This window comes from Dysidea avara, chromosome 3 (genome assembly GCF_963678975.1).
Source record: "Dysidea avara chromosome 3, odDysAvar1.4, whole genome shotgun sequence".
NCBI classification, from domain to species: domain Eukaryota; kingdom Metazoa; phylum Porifera; class Demospongiae; order Dictyoceratida; family Dysideidae; genus Dysidea; species Dysidea avara.
Window position 1 is genome coordinate 36,082,341 of NC_089274.1, and position 15,374 is coordinate 36,097,714.

At 37.5% G+C, this 15,374-nt stretch overlaps 1 protein-coding gene and 1 long non-coding RNA gene across 4 annotated transcripts in view; one reads left to right on the top strand and one right to left on the bottom strand.

Annotated features, from left to right (window-relative positions):
- Nucleotides 1-15,374, bottom strand: part of LOC136250834 (uncharacterized) — a 443,931-nt gene that overhangs the window by 38,180 nt on the left and 390,377 nt on the right. The gene's annotated exons all lie outside the window — the stretch shown is intronic.
- LOC136251940 (uncharacterized) lies at nucleotides 10,989-12,168 on the top strand. Its single transcript, XR_010699285.1, has 3 exons — nucleotides 10,989-11,241; nucleotides 11,292-11,348; nucleotides 11,889-12,168. It is a non-coding gene; the product is annotated as an uncharacterized lncRNA (long non-coding RNA).

Here is a 15,374-nt window from a genome sequence, read left to right on the forward strand (position 1 = left end):
TGATTTTTTCACTGTTCAACGCCGTTTCATCCCGAGAGGTGCCTTTTGGCATACCACAGTACATACAATGCATGCTTACCAGTATCCTCCTTTGTGTCCCATTCATCTTTGCTGACAGTGAAAAGTGTTGATTTGGTGGCAGCATGTGATGATTTCCCTTTGCAATGGAAATTGTATTTTTCATAGTGGATAGTGACTGGATACTTTGATTACAGAGGTGCTTTTCGAATAGTTCTTGATTTGAAATGCTGTGTAATGGGTTGAAATAACTGACAACAAAGCATAATGGATACTTCATTAGTTTTCAGACGATAATTGATATAGCTGGGGTGCACGGCACTATTTCTTTCTTTGATACGGTAAGTGTGGGTTCACTAGTCATAATAATTTTATGTAGCAACAAAAAGTTAACAAACAAGTACACAAAAAATTGGAATTTTTCAACTAGAGTAGGGACCATAGCACATCAATAAAAAGTACTGAAACAAGCTGGAGTAGTGCATGATATTAAATCACAGTAAAACAATAAGAAGTGTTATATCCCTACTGTGCTCAAGATACCATAATGGAAATGCACAGTAGGGATATAATACTTCTTATTGTTTTACTGTGATTTAATATCATACACTACTCTAGCTTGCTTCAGCACTATTTATTGATGTGCTATGGTTCCTACTCTAGTTGAAGATTCCAATTTTTTGTGTACTTGTAGCTATTTAAAGTTTTTGAGTAGCTGTAGCTCACGACTGTATTTACACCACCTGTATAGAACTATATTCTAACTACTTTATGTAAAATTGATCTTGCATTTTCATACTAATTTTCTAGCAGGTTGCTATACCACAAACAAATTACCAAGGTGTATTTAAATTGGGTAAATTGAAATGCTGAATAATCACAAACGATTTTTGTATCTACTGTGCATACACTGTATTGCCAGACTGTCGGCAGTTATTGAGAAAAGAGAGTAATAAATTTTTGTACTTCCATTAAACAGCTCACATGTATGTGTACATATATAGCTACATTAGTAGCCTGTACCTTCCATTTGATTACACAAGGTGTCATTACCACTCCAGTTCCCATTACTCTGACATGTCCTAGTGTCACTACCAGTTAGCTCATAACCATTGTTACATGTGAAACTACAAGTGTCTTCATAGGAAGAAACTCCATCATCTCCCTGTAAACAATTGATTGTTCCATTATTAGGATCAGTAAGCGATGAACAAGGAACTACAAGGAAATACATTGCATGTAATGTGTATGGCTGTTCATATAGTGCAACCGGGCATAAACTTCCAAAAAGTTAAATTTCATATAACTTCAGATCTACGCCAGATATCTTAATTCTGTTATTTTCGTACATAATTATACTCATGTATCTGTACCTATGTGTACTCAGGTTAACACGGCTACAACCACAACTATGCCATGATTTGTATATTTGTGGGTTTTAGTTTTTTCGTATCTGCATAGTTTATATACTTTTGAGCTAAGCAATAATTTTGTAACTGAGGAAAGCTCTCATTGGGTCATAGTACCAGATTAAAAAAAAAAATTCTTAAAAGTAAGTTACGCCCATTTTTGTGATTTCCATAGGGTTTCAAAAAAACGCATCTATTTTCACATATCAAACGGTACGGTCGTACTGTTTAAGTGGTGAATGTTTCACGCACCGCCCAAAACTCCGCTTTTAAAAATCATCCTATAGACATTGTATGCAGCGAAAACCACCTTTACAGAAAAGTACTAGTCCATATAATACATAAAACAGCATTAAATACAACAAAACATTTACAGGTGGCTGGATATAAAATTTTTAAAAATCGCCAAAACTCCAATTTTAGTATTACTGTCTCACCCACTGACCACAGTCGCAAGCCTAGAGCCCAAATGAAGCAGTGCACGGTCACCATTTTACACTACAACAAATTCACCGGTGGGATGTGCCTTTTGGGGTTCCGACGAGTGTACGTCCTGTGCGCCTTGTCTTTTCTTTTATCTTCAATCAGGCTGTTTGTCTTCTTCTTCATCCAACGAAACCATATCGAGGTGTTAATTTTCCATATCAACACTTTCTTTAAGCAGCATAATAGATGCCACAAATTATTTAAGGCGTTTAGACTACGCTACTGTACGGAGGTACCGGTACTCCACAATAGGTCACAAGATCATGCCCATTCATTATTCTACGTATATCAATCGAGACCACGCCCCTTTTATGCTAGCTGTATTTGTGACCACACACCTTCAAGTTGGTAGGCTGATTCGAGATACTCTAGTCTAATAATCAATCTGGCGAAACCACGATGAACACACCCTTTTTGGGCAAGCACACATCTTTTGCAGGCTGACTCGAGATACTCTAATACAGCAGTCACCCTAATAGAACAGTCACATGTTTTAAGCTAACTGTATAGTTTAAAAAAAAAAATTAGTATATTAAAAATTATGAATTTAAAAATGAAGTAGGGATCCAAGCGATAAAAAGTAGTAAAACAAGAGATGAACAATGGTAATTATTACAGCATAGCTCAGTGGGAAATCCCTACTTTGGCATGGTATAAATTATCCACCCCAAAAACACCTTTGCTGTAAAAAGGTGTGTCCATGAAACTACAAGTACTTGTAAAACAGCTCAGTAATTGTAGAAAAAGACCTCATGAGAGTAAAAACAACTGACAACTCAAAGAGCTGATATCTGGAGCGGCCAAGAATAAATCTTATCATACAACTAACTGCCATGCATTGGCTGTAAAATAGGTGCACCCATCAAAGTGAAAGTAACTGGCAACTGAAACAGTTGATATCTGAAGCAGCCAAGAATGAATGTTGACATGCAATCAATTGCAATTAACAAAAATTTAACATTGAACCTTTATCATTCAGCTGTGTTCTATATTAACTGTATATAGCTGCATCCTAAATTAATTTCTTTTAGCTCTAATTGGCAATAAAAGGCAGCCAAATTACCAGCCAATTAGAGCTAAAAGAAATTAATTATATACAGTTAATATAGAACACAGCTGAATGATAAAGGTTCAATGTTAAATTTTTGTTAATTGCAATTGATTGCATGTCAACATTCATTCTTGGCTGCTTCAGATATCAGCTGTTTCAGTTGCCAGTTACTTTCACTTTGATGGGTGCACCTATTTTAAAGCAAATGCATGGCAGTTAGTTGTATGATAAGATTTATTCTTGGCTGCTCCAGATATCAGCTCTTTGAGTTGTCAGTTGTTTTTACTCTCATGAGGTCTTTTTCTACAATTACTGAGCTGTTTTACAAGTACTTGTAGTTTCATGGACGCGCCTTTTTTTTACAGCAAAGGTGTTTTTGGGGTGGATATTACTCATTTTGTCAGTGATGGGCTCACTGATGGAACAGCAAATTGGTACAAATTGATATTTGGAAATGAGCAAGTAAAATGTATAATTAAAAATATCTTGGGATGCACCTGTCGATTATTTTCATCTTTTTTTTACAGTGTTATTAAAAGGCATGAATAACTATTGACTGTTTTATTACACCAGAAGTACAAATTTGAATATACTGACTTTTCTATAGAGTAGATCTATCTTTAGAATGTGATATTTTTTTTACTACAGTATTTACAATATCTCATATCTGCGTGTGGTAAATGCTTCAGACACCTTATGCTCAAATGTTTGTATAATTGTCAAGTGCCTAATCAAACAGTTCAAAGTTACTACAAAGCTAGCTTTTGACTGTTTTATTAGATTAGATTTATCTTTATTGTGACATTCAATACAGTATTTCACATCTGTAGTAAATTAATCATACTTCAGGCACCTTATGCACGCTCAAAATTAAGCTAGCATAATTAGCAAGTCATGGGTGTCTAAATAGTTCATGGTGTTCTTATTTTTTGTTGCTGGATTCACAATAGGCTTGTGGATTTTCTAGGTCACATTATAGAAGATGTAGAGGCTGAAGGTAAAGCAATAAGGCATCAGATAATCCAGCAATAAAACTTAGCTATAGAGCTACCTCATGCACATTTCTCATAGTACTTGGATGTATATAGCAAGCAAACAAATGTAATAATATAGATTGCATGGATACACAACTTGAATGATAGCTAAAATAATATTTATTTTTACTATAGAGAGTCCTTAAATAATTAATCTAATCCAAAACAGCCAAGCTGTAAAAAAAGTGTGCGGCCCTCAGAAAGGCTATGGTGAAAAAAGATGTGAAATCCAAGGTGGCGGCCAAGAAATGGCTGTGATGGTAGGTTAATGGTAAAAATTTAATAACGACAATTCAGGTGAATTTTTGTGCCGCTTCACAAAATTTACCTAAACTGTCATTATTAAAATTTTTACCATTAACCTACCATCACAGCCATTTCTTGGCCGCCACCTTGGATTTCACATCTTTTTTCACCATAGCCTTTCTGAGGGCCGCACACTTTTTTTACAGCTTGGCTGTTTTGGATTAGATTTCATTTCTTTTTGTATTTGTATACCCCAAAGCCGGCCTATGGCCAGCTTTGGGACTTTTTTAACCTATGTTTTTTTCTTTACTACAGGAAGAAGAAAAGATGAAGTAGATGTACTTTAAATATTTTATCAGTAAATGTACAAATTATATATGCTGTATAATACATATGTGACCGGATTTGCGAAAAGGGGTCTTCCACACACATCCAATTTGCCAACTTTGACAATTGATAACTTCAGATTGGAAAGAGCTATTGCCTTGAAATTTGGACAGTGGTGAGCACCACTATAGCTGAATACATGGTGAAATTTTCAGGTTAATATGTTACTTGAACACTGAGTTATGGTCTCCAAAGTTTATGGAATTGGATGTGTGTGGAAGACCCCTTTTCGCAAATCCGGTCACATATATTGATTACAGAAATCTCCATGGTGGTTTCTTTGTAACTGAACACTCTACAAGGTGACTTCTTATAATTGCTATCTCTACAGGGTGAATTGTTTGTAGCTGAACGATCTACAAGGTAACTTCTTCTAGCTGATCTCTCTACAGGGTGATGTGTTTGTAGCTGAATTCTGTATAGGTGATTTGTTTGCAGCTGAGCTCTTTACAGAATGGTTTCTTTGTAGCTGAACTCTCTAAAAGGTAACTTCTTCTAACTGATCTTTCTACAGGGCAATTTGTTTCTGGCAGAATTTTCTACAGGGTGATTTCTTTGCAGCTGAACTCTCTACATGGTGGTTTCTTTGTAGTTGAACTCTCTACAAGGTAACTTCTTCTAACTGATCTTTCTACAGGGTGATTTGTTTGTAGCTGAACTATCTACAAGGTAATTTCTTCTAGCTGATCTCTCTACAGGGTGATTTGTTTGTAGCTGAATTCTGTACAAGTGATTTGTTTGCAGCTGAGCTCTTTACAGAATGGTTTCTTTGTAGCTGAACTCTCTACAGGGTGATTTGTTTGTAGCTGAAATCCCTACAAGGTAATTTCTTCTAACTGATCTTTCTACAGGGCGATTTGTTTGTAGCTGAGTTCTCTACAGGGTGTTTGTTTGCAGCTGAATTGTCTACATGGTGGTTTCTTTATAGCTGAACTCTCTACAAGGTGACTTCTTCTAGCTGATCTCTCTACAGGGTGATTTGTTTGTAGCTGAACTCTCTACAGGTGATTTGTTTGTAGCTGAACTCTCTACAAGGCGATACTTCTAGGTGATCTCTCTACAGGATTCCTTGTTTCTAACTGAACTCTCAACAGGGTGATCTGTCATAGCTGAACTTTCTACTGGGTGATTTGTTTGCAGCTGAACTCTCTAAATGGTGGTTTCTTTGTAGCTGAACTCTCTACAATGTGACTTCTTCTAGCTGAACTCTCTACAAGGTGACTTGTTTCTAGCTGATCTCTCTACAGGGTGACTTGTTTCTAGCTGAACTCTCTACAGATGATTTGTTTGTAGCTGAACTCTCTACATGGTGGTTTCGTTGTAGCTGAACTCTCTACAAGGTAACTTCTTCTAGCTGATCTTTTTACACTGCATATTCGTTTGTAGCTGAGTTCTCTACAGGGTGATTTGTTTGCAGCTGAACTCTCTACATGGGAGTTCCATTGTAGCTGAACTCTCTACAATGTGACTTCTTCTATATAGCTGAACTCTCTACAGGGTGACTTGTTTCTAGCTGAACTCTCTACAGGTGATTTGTTTGCAGCTGAACTCTCTACATGTTGGTTTCTTTGTAGCTGAACTCTCTACAAGGTAACTTCTTCTAGCCGATCTTTCTACAAGGTGATTGAGTTTTTTGCAGCTGAACTCTTTACATGGTGGTTGCTTTGTAGCTGAACTCTCTAAAAGGTGACTTCTTCTAGCTGAACTCTCTATAGGATGATTTGTTTGCAGCTGAACTCTCTACGTGGTAGTTTCTTTGTAGCTGAACTCTCTACAATGTGATTTCTTCTAGCTGAACTCTCTACAGGTTGACTTGTTTCTAGCTGATCTCTCTACAGGGTGACTTGTTTCTAGCTGAACTCTCTACAGGTGATTTGTTTACAGCTGAACTCTCTACATGTTGGTTTCTTTGTAGCTGAACTCTCTACAAGGTAACTTCTTCTAGCTGATCTTTCTACAGGGTGATTTGTTTGTAGCTGAATTCTCTACAGGGTGATTTATTTGCACCTTAACTCTCTACAAGGTGACTTCTTCTAGCTGAACTCTCAACAGAGTGATTGATTTTTTTTGCAGCTGAACTCTCTACATGGTGGTTTCTTTGTAACTGAACTCTCTACAGGGTGATTTGTTTGTAGCTGAACTCTCTACAGGGTGATCTGTTCATAGCTGAACTCCCTATAAGGTAACTTCTTCTAGCTAATCTTTCTACAGGGCGATTTGTTTGTAGCTGAGTTCTCTACAGCGTGATTTGTTTGCAGCTGAACTCTACATGGTAGTTTCTTTGTAGCTCTACAATGTGACTTCTTCTAGCTGAACTCTCTACAAGGTGACTTGTTTCTAGCTGATCTCTCTACAGGGTGACTTGTTTCTAGCTGAACTCTCTACAGGTGATTTGTTTGCAGCTGAACTCTCTACATGGTTTATTTCTTTGTAACTGAACTCCCTGCAAGGTGACTTCTTCTAGCTGATCTCGGAGATTTGTTTGTAGCTTAACTCTCTACAGGTGATTTGTTTGCAGCTGAACTCTCTACATGATGGTTTCTTTGTAGCTGAACTCTCTACAAGGTAATTTCTTCTAGCTGAACTCTCTACAGGCCGATTTGTTTGTAGCTGAACTCTCTACATGATGGTTGCTTTGTAGCTGAACTCTCTACAAGGTAATTTCTTCTATAGCTGATCTTTCTACAGGGTGATTTGTTTGTAGTTGAACTCTCTACATGATAGTTTCTTTGTAGCTGAACTCTCTACAAGGTGATTTCTTCTATAGCTGATCTTTCTACAGGGTGATTTGTTTGTACCTGAACTATCTACATGATGGTTTCTTTGTAGCTGATCTCTCTACAGGACAATTTGTTTGTACCTGAACTCTCACATGATTGTTTCTTTGAAGCTGAACTCTCTACAAGGTGATTTCTTTTAGCTGATCTTTCTACAGGGTGATTTATTTGTAGCAGAACTCTCTACAAGGAAACTTCTTCTAGCTGATCTCTCTACAGGGAGATTTGTTTGTAGCTGAACTCTCTATACATGATTTGTTTGCGGCTGAATTCTCTATATGATGGTTTCTTTGTAGCTGAACTCTCTACAAGGTAACTTCTTCTAGTTGATCTCTTTACAGGGTGAATTGTTTGTAGCTGAACGATCTACAAGGTAACTTCTTCTAACTGATCTCTCTACAGGGTGATTTGTCTGTAGCTGAACTCTCTACAAGGAAACCTCTTTTAACTGAGCTCTGTACAGGGTGAATTGTTTGTAGCTGAACTATCTACAAGGTAACTTCTTCTAGCTGATCTCTCTACAGAATGATTTGTTTGTAGCTGAACTATCTACAAGGTAACTTCTTCTAGCTGATCTCTCTACAGGGTCATTTGTTTGTAGCTGAATTCTGTATAGGTGATTTGTTTGCAGCTGAGCTCTTTACAGAATGGTTTCTTTGTAGCTGAACTCTCTACAAGGTAACTTCTTCTAGCTGATGTATCTACAGGGTCACTAGTTTGTAGCTGAATTGTCTACATGGTGGTTTCTTTGTAACTGAACTATCTACAAGGTGACATCTTCTAGCTGATCTTTCAACAGGGTGATTTGTTTGTAACTGAACTCTCTACAAGAAAACTTCTTCTAACTGATGTCTGAACAGGGTGAATTGTTTGTAGCTGAACTCTCTACAGGGTGATTTGTTTGTAGCTGAACTCTCTACAGGGTGATTTGTTTGTAGCTGATCTCATACAGGTTACTTATTTCTAACTGATCTCTTGAATTCTGTTCAGGGTGACTGCTCTAATAGGATGACTGCTCTATTAGAGTATCTTGATCTCGCACTTGCTACACCAAGTTGGATTTCGTGTTATAACTCCGTGGCTTTAAGTCTGATTCTTCTACACCATTGAAGAGCCTTTCTAAGATGATAACTCCATCTGTACAGCGATTTTCAAAGCATTACCCCAAGTGGTTTATCTGGTAGGTGTGGCAAGCATAATAATAATAATAAAATTAAAAATTAGCTAATCTCGATTGCGTAATTGTTACACAATGTTGATTTTTTCGCTGTATCTTCCTGGTTTTTAGCTCGATTTCTTTCAAACCACAAAAGGTTTGAGGTTCAATAATTAACCTATTCACCCACCGATTTTCAGCTTCTTCCCATACGCGGTTTACCCTGTAGGCGTGACAACATATTGGTGTTATTTTTCGTGCATAAACGCTCATAACTCTTTGCCTGTTTATGGTATTCCAGCCAAAGTTGGTACCGAGATGCGCCTTTATACCCCCCTTCTGTGTGCCAAATTTCAAGGCAATCGGATAACGCGTTCGCGTTTTATAGCAGTTTTTGTAAGTGTGCGAAAAGAGGAAGAAAAATAAGAAGAAAAAAAACCCGAAGAAACTAAGCCAATTTTTGAAGTCGCATATCTCAGGAATGCCTAAAGCGATTTCGCTCAAATTTGGAATGTGGAGTACTGAAGTTGGAGGGAATGTACACAGCAAAATTTGTCTTGTTTCATCAAGGCAGCACAGAGCTACGGAGGTGCGAAAATTGCGTTTTCTTTCTTTCTGTCAATATACTCACGGGGTTGCGCACTGGCTTCTTGGGCCGCACGACACACTACCGTGTGTCTTGATAATTAATTATTTTCATATATCCATTTGTAACATTGCAGTCACAGCTTCAGGATTGGAGTAGCAGAGAAAGGATTAGAGGACTCATGATCAATCATCAAGACCTGGGGAGATGGAAACAGTACTGCACATCCAAAAGGACATCAGAGTTCAGTATATGCAACCATTGCATGAGACCACAGCCTTGATCACCACTGAAATTAAACAAACTTTCAAACTAGCAATCAACTTAAAACTAAAAGTTGCAGTACTTATGCTTTGCTGAGGGAACATGCTCCCATGCAGACTCCTTTGCCCATTCAGCAGAATAATAAGCCACCTTATCATCATTGCATGTTTATATTTATATCAAATACTGTGTGAACCTCCCAAAGTGGAGTATCTATATGCACAGATACAAACAATTACACAAAATTTATACAGCAGCTAGGTTAATACAAAAATATTTCAATACTCTCTTCTTAAAATCTTCTACATTTGTTGCTTCAATAACTGTAACTGGTAAACTGTTCCACATTTTAAGAGTTGAGGAGAAAAGATAAACATCACGGTGAGCTTGCAACAGGGGTGGTGGAGCAGACCAAAGAGTGAGGGGGCCAGGCCAACTGTAAGTTGAAGACCAAAAAAAAAAAGGTCACAGCCTGCTGACAATAGCTGCTCTCCGCCAATTATATCTCCTTACTTATAACTACACATATATGTAGCTAAGTAGCTTGCTACACTGCTTCTCTGGATGCTGTGACTGCTCTATTAGAGTATCCATTCCTGACTGTTCTATTAGAGTATTTCGATCTTTTCTTGCAAACAGTATCCCATAAAAGTCGGGATCATGGCCCCCCTTCACCGCCTATGCTTGCAATCAGTGTTGGAATCTTTGTGAATGCAACTATCCTGGCCTCTACATAAGTAGGGACCTTAGCTACCACTTTTACCTTTGCTCTGGTGCCCCTGATGTATCAGCAACATACAGTAGCTGTAAGATAAAGCTAGTTAATGCGACTATATATAGGCACAGCTAGGGTGGGATTTACTCCTACTGACTATCACAGTTCCTCTCGCATTCTTTGCCCCACAATAACTGCTGTTACCATATGGTCAAACCATATGGTCAAACCATCACACAAATGATTTTAGTCGGCAATGCACAAACAGCTTATTATAATACTATTATTAAAGTACAAGTACCGCATTGTGACAATTCAAGTATCACGTGGTTTATTTAGGGGAAGTCTTTTGGAAAGTCCCTGTAGCACCTCAAGCGGAAACACGTGATGCGCGATTTAAAATTGAATGTTTAATGGCAGTCCAAGTCGAGACAGAGAAGTAAAGCCGTAGTACTAATAAGAAGCATTTTTTTGGTATTGAACTGGGTTTCAGTGGCGAGGCGTACTTTAGACTAATTGTAATGCGATGCACACCGCTTGAAGGATAAGAGAACGGAATGAGGAATGAAGAAAGATAAGTTGCAGTTGGCGTGTAACGTGTCACATTGCCACACACTGAGTAACCGCATTTATGTGATAGGTTTTTTTAGAGGTGTGCAGTGAAAATTCACTGAAAAGTTCTAAGTAGCAGTAAAATCCTCATGGCGGGATTGTCGACAAGGCAACTCGTACCACTTGCCACTTACATCGTCAGAAGTCTGGGAACTTTGGCTGCAGGTGGAAGAAGTAGGCAAATGTAACATGTGTAATGTTTGTATGTACTCATTTACACTGCATACTGGCCTAACCTATAGCGAAACCTGTATAATCAGGTCTCTGTGTAATCACCTGTTAAAACCAGCCAACTTGTAAATCCCCAAAAGCATCATTTGTGCAAAAAGTGACAGATTTCAGGTGTAATGTATTCAATGCCCACCTGTTGGTTTTTACAGGTAATCTGGTTCTGGTCATAGCGTGCAGTTCATCACTAGCAGTAGCAGTTAAAATAATTAGATGTGGTCATGGTACATACATAACTTGGAACCAGGCAGAAACTGAGTCATGAATTGCAGGTCAGTTTACATAAAGAGGAATTGTAGTATTTTGTGTGTTCTTTTTGTAGTTCTAAAATCAAGAGTACATAGACTGTAGTGACATCAAGGGTGTTGTGAATTTCCAGGTCAGTCTACATACTAAGAAATGTAGTTGTTTATTATCTCAGGTGTTTCCTGAATTTCCAGGATCACCCACTAGCAGTAATAGTAGTAGATGAATGTGGTCATGGTGTGTACATAACTTGGGAACTAAGGTCAAAGATTCAGGTCGGTTTACACACAAAGGAATTTTATTAGTGTTCCTTTTGTAGCTCTCAATTGTCAAGTGTATGTGGACTGCAGTGACATCAAGGACGCTGTAGATTTCCAGGTGAGTCTCCTTACTTATCCGTACTTCTGTTATCCAGAATGAAGTTTGGTTTAAATGAAACACAAGGAGATAGCTTAAAAGTTGCTGTTTACCTATTTGGTGGCTTGTTTGTTCTACTAATAATAACTAGCACTTGGTTGCTAGGTGATAGTGCATATTTACAGCCTAGGGGATTGACCATGAGTGCTCTGTAGCGAATTCCCCCTCTGCCCACTAAACTACACCACTGATAGCAATCACATTACTTGTATTTAGTAGCATGTAGTCACTAGTAGCATGCATTTCTTACTTACAGATATTTCTGAGATATGGACAGTAGTATGTACCAGACTGCCTGGATAAGAGAGGTTCTACTATACCCAGATTTTAGGTGCATTGTATTTAATGCCCGCTTGTCAATTTTGCAGGCTATCTGGTCATAGCGGTTTACCCACTAGTAGTTCATGGTATGTAACTTGGAACCTGGCAGGAGCTAAGATCAGAGTGTTGAGAATTTTAGTTAACAGCGGAGTTGTGTGTTCTCTTCTGTACTTCAGTCTATGTTACTCTAGTGATATCAAGGGTGTCGTAAAAATTCCAGGTCAGTCTATGTACTAAGGAATATTGTATTATCTCAAGTTTCCTAAATTTCCAGGATAAGGCATGCTGTTATGATGGGACCAAACTAATGCCCAGGTCAGTTAAAATGTTGTGTATTTTCATAGTATCCAGATTTTAAGTTAATGCCCGCCCAACAGTTTTTACAGACTATCTGGTTTACATGTTAGCAATCGGATATGGTCATGGTGTGTAATTTGGGAACAGACAGCAACTAAGATCAAGTGAATTTCAGGACTATTGACAAGGTGTATGGATCGACCCTCTTATCATTTGCCAATTACATTATCATCATCACTTTTGGTGTTAACTATTTGATGTGATGTTTATTAAATTTTTGTTACATGTTGTAATACCATTGTTATATATGTTTAGCTACTGTAGGCTAAAAAATTTCATGAATTTTGCAGCCATCTTATCTGCAATTAGAATCGCCTCATTTTCTGTTTGTAGCTGTCACGGCAGTTTCACACGTCCATGGCAGTTTCACTCTTCCACAAAGCACTAGTTAAGGTGGAGCTTGTGTCGAGGCTTTCATTATATACTCCTTTTTGTTTGAAATGTGGTTTGTGACTGTACATGAGGTTCCACAAAACTTGCAAAATCAGTAATTCTTGTATGGTGCATGGCACTATATGGAGTCTTAACTTATGATTTCCACCTTCCCTAGTGTCTGTACGTTCTCTATGTTTTCACACCTTGTTCATAAGACATCTGCCGATTATAAACGCTTGCACGAGGTGTGGAACTGAATGGAGTCAAAAAGATTTCTGCTTAAAACACCTTCCTAAAATAACTAACGGCTCTGCACGCTTTCACAACTTATTTGTCAGACATTAGGGCTTGTGTCCACATCGTGTCTTTATAAGTTATTGTAGGGATTAAAGGTTTGAACGGAGAAAATACGCGTAGAGGCGATCCAGTACTAGATAACGTTAGTGCCAGATGGACTGTAGAAACACAAGTGTATTGAGTGATATAATGTGACGATAGCTGAAACACACGGTGAGAAATTAAGTGAATTATATCTAAATACGCTTGTTAAGAGGTTGCGACAAGAAAACGATGACACCAAGTTTTTTTAAAATCACAAAACGCAGTATAAACCTATTGGGAAAGGTTGTGCAACTCAGGGCTAATATTGCAAAACCGTCCCTACATGTAAATAACTCACAGTAGTGGCCGCACGTTTTAATTGTGGCGTGCGCTTTGTAGTTTCTTGGCCGCATGACTCACTACCGTGAGTCTTGATTTTGTATTCAGTGCCAAAGTAGGAATTTCCCACTAAGCTATGCTGTAATAACTACCATTGTTCATCTCTTGTTTCACCACTTTTTATTGCTTGGATCCCTACTTCATTTTTAAATTCATAATTTTTAATATACTAGTGTACTTCATAATTTATACATTTACTTATTATTTTCTGGAAGAACATAGACCTACCTAAAATTCGTAGTAAGGGATTTTTGAAAATTTGTTTAGTTTTTGTTTTATGACATTGTGAAAACAGATCACGGATTGAAATTTGTCTAAAACTACTATTTATAAAAGTGACACTACAAACACATATAACTACAATAAAGCAGTAAAATATTATGAAATACTAATTAACAGAGCACTTCTTGAAAGCATAATGGACATTGTAGAATGTGCCTAGTGGAATATAGAATAAATGCATGGGAGGGTGAGTAAAAAACGTGGAAGTCTATGCCTGGTTGCACTATACAACTTTATTGAAAAAAATTATTATACTTTAATATTTAATTAGGGATTCAAATGATATCAAAGGTATAGAGTGAAACAAGATGATGGTATATATGTAGAAGTACGTGGGAAAATCTCTACATTGGCATGTTAACATATGTGACTGTCTCAGCAAAAACACGACTTGTTCGAACAAGCAATTTGAGAAAAACAAAATTTAAAACTAAATCGTAAAATTACGCATGCTACAAAGAAAAAATATGCAAAGGTTTGATCAGTACTCAAAGAAGAAAGACTCAAATTGATTAAAACTATATACCATCTTATTTTCCTGCTCGTGGAGAGTTCAAAATTGTTTGTTTCGTTTCTGTAGCTTCAACGATATGAGTGTCACATGCATTTGTTTACGATGCGGTAAACGTAAACAAGATCATGATCATTTCTTCTACCAAACCGCCTTCATATCCATTAGGGCTGCACCGATTCTAGTATCAGTATCGGTATCGGGCCGATCCTGCTGTTTTCATGAAGTATCGGAATCGGCCATTATATTGCTGCAGATACCGATTCTTATCACGTGTGCGGAGAATAAACGTTTAGCTACTTGCTTATTTTACTAGCACAGTGGACGCCCAAAAGCATCAAGTATACCAATAATAGCTAACTACTAGCAAAATTACTGATTTATGCAAAACCTAAACGTGAAAACGCTTTACTGAGAAAAAGATCGATATACTCTAATAGAACAGTCAATAACTCTAATAGAGCAATCAGGTAGAAGTGACTGTTTCACTTTCAGTATTAGAATATTTTGTGTTTTTGTAAGCACCATTATGATATTATCTACACTTCTCCAGAGGAATACTGGAATATCCACTGGTTTGCATTTCAGTGACTTCTTTCTTTGTGAATCTTGATTGGCTACTTCATTATAAACATGAACCATACTGAAAACGTGTACAAGAATACCATGAAATGCACTATAAAATAAATGTGTGCACTATGAAGTAGCTACTTTAAGGTACTTGGTATCGGTACTTGTACTTGCAGATACTTCCCAGCTGAGTACTTGGTATTTGAAGTATCGGTAAAAAGTGGAATCGGTGCAGCCCTAATATCCATATGTGCAAGTGACTACAGGGCTAACACTATACCTTGGCTGATGTGCTAATCCATGGTAAAATTTTAAGTTAAATTGCAATGTTGTAGACTATGGCTGCAAATGTAAGCGCCTGTACTTTATTTTCAGTATAGTCGCTGTACAAATCAACTATCTTGCTCTTCCTACTGTCTAGTGCTATAATTCCAAACTACTCACCACAGAAGGCTGAAATTTTGGTGGTCCATTCTTTGGATAATGCTGAAAAAATAAAAAAATTCTGAAATTGTGCAAACAAGTCAGGTTTTTGCTGATACGGTCACATATTTGTTCAATGCCAAAGTAGGGATTTCCCACAATAGCATGTAATATACATCATTA